This window comes from Octopus bimaculoides, chromosome 3, assembly GCF_001194135.2.
Source record: "Octopus bimaculoides isolate UCB-OBI-ISO-001 chromosome 3, ASM119413v2, whole genome shotgun sequence".
Taxonomy (NCBI): domain Eukaryota; kingdom Metazoa; phylum Mollusca; class Cephalopoda; order Octopoda; family Octopodidae; genus Octopus; species Octopus bimaculoides.
Window position 1 is genome coordinate 60,930,576 of NC_068983.1, and position 1,973 is coordinate 60,932,548.

Genomic DNA, 1,973 nt, shown 5'->3' on the forward strand with positions numbered 1-1,973 from the left:
TTCCCATTGCATTCTTTTGAAACGTTTTGAATGATTTTAAGTAGATACGTGGGAGAGACTAACGAGAATACAGATATGTGATGAAATTTCGATAAAAGAATTGAAGCGTAAGACTACTTACTTGATTCGGAAGCGTCTGCAATTATTTGATCGATTGATTTTTCTTCTGCAACCTGGGAAAGAAAGACAAGGAAACAGCTCTGACTTTTGACTTTAAGAAATTAATTTAAAGAATTTCAACTTTGCTGATGTTTAACGGTAGACGGGATATATGGTGTAGTCACCAACATGAGTTTTATTGATACTATAATGACAAGATGGTGGTGATAAATTAGGTGATGGATTAAGTTAGGTGTCGCAGAGAAAGAGCAGGTGTGTCTTTTATGCCACGCTGTGAACAAGAAAATTGCCGCAGCCGCATGGCTGACAAAAAAATAAAAGAATAAAAGAACATGCGGGGTATCAACCATGTCAATCGATCATGAAATGAAATATTTCTTTTTTGAAAATTTCAAGTCTTCATCTTTTACTCCCGATTTGATGTATGCTTTAATTCTATCGCACTAAAATAATGTCGTTAATTACATAGAAAAGATCAACTGCAATACATTTCAGTTTTATTCTTCAAAGTATTATCTACTTTAACTTATTAAGATAAAGAATTGGCAGAGTGCCAAGGTCGTTGGATAGAGCGTCTCGCTTTCCGAGTTCAAATCCTGCCGAGTTGAACTTAGCCTTCCGGGGTTTATGAAAACAGTATCAGTCCAAGGCAGGTGGATTGGTGAAAGTGATAGCAGGTCGGTCAAGATACCTTACTGTATCTCTTCCGGGGTTTTTACATTCTTACAGCAAGGCTTATGACGTGGCTGGTGCTAAGCTGCATAAGTGTTTCGTTTTGACAACATCGGAGAAGTGAAGAGAGGAGATTCGCATACAAGGGCAACTGCCAGTCTTCTTTGAAAAACCTAAAATATATTGCTGTTGATCTTCCTGTGTAATTACATTATCTTAGGGCAATAGAATTAAAGCACACCTTAAACTAAGAGTGAAAGTTAACGACTAAGTGATACACATGTAAATGTAATTTACAAATTTCTGTGAAAAGTATTTAATTTAATGATCAATTGACACAGTCGACACCCCACATATGCAATTTCTTGTTCACAGCATGGCATAAAAGACACTCTGTTCTTATCATGCGGGGCCTAATTGTGAATACCTAAGCAACTATAACTGAAAGCAGCCCTCGAAGATTTTTTAAAAATAACATTGACTTTTAAAACTGCATGCGGTTTTACGTGTTAATTCGCATAAGGATATGAAGTGTTTTATGTTATCGCTTTATTTTTGTTACAGAGAAAGTAACAGAGACCAGGCACAAAAAAAAGCAAAATAAACAAGTGAATATGGTATTTAGACTTCGATCTCGTTCGTAAGTTCAATTTGGTAGCAGATAGTCTGTTGTTTTTACCGACCTCAGTGCAGCCAACGATCGAAAAGAAAGCCTTCAAATCTTTTTGAAAGTTATTCATGATTGATTAGCTTCTTATATGGTGGAAATTTCTCTTGTATCCGTTTTAAGGATTTGTAGTGACGTCACATTGGCGCCAAAAGGCCGACGCCATTGCTGAATCCTTAACCACACATGCGTGGGTTTCAACATCGAAGCGTTCCCGCTATTAGACTGTCTCTTACCAAGCCAGACAGCGACCAAGCAAGACGTCTAAGCAAGCTCTCCCATTTGAGTGTGGTTGAACCAAGTTGTCTCTATAACGACACCAGCTCGAAGAACCGTACATCTACATTTCAGGCTACTCTAAAACCGGACAATTAGAAGCTGTTTTATTTTCCACCGAACAATAAATATTTGTTGTTGTTGATCAGTTTGGAGTTTCTGCGATCAGTTCTCTTCCAATTTAATGTAGGAAAGTTAGGTGTATATCTAAAGATATATAACCCACTCTCCTAAAGAT

At 37.2% G+C, this 1,973-nt stretch overlaps 1 long non-coding RNA gene across 1 annotated transcript in view; it reads right to left on the reverse strand.

Moving 5' to 3' along the window:
* Nucleotides 1-1,973, reverse strand: part of LOC106882200 (uncharacterized) — a 17,203-nt gene that overhangs the window by 4,283 nt on the left and 10,947 nt on the right. Inside the window, exon 2 of the long non-coding RNA XR_001410963.2 lies at nt 122-173. This is a non-coding gene — a long non-coding RNA (uncharacterized LOC106882200). The remainder of the gene's footprint in view (nt 1-121; nt 174-1,973) is intronic.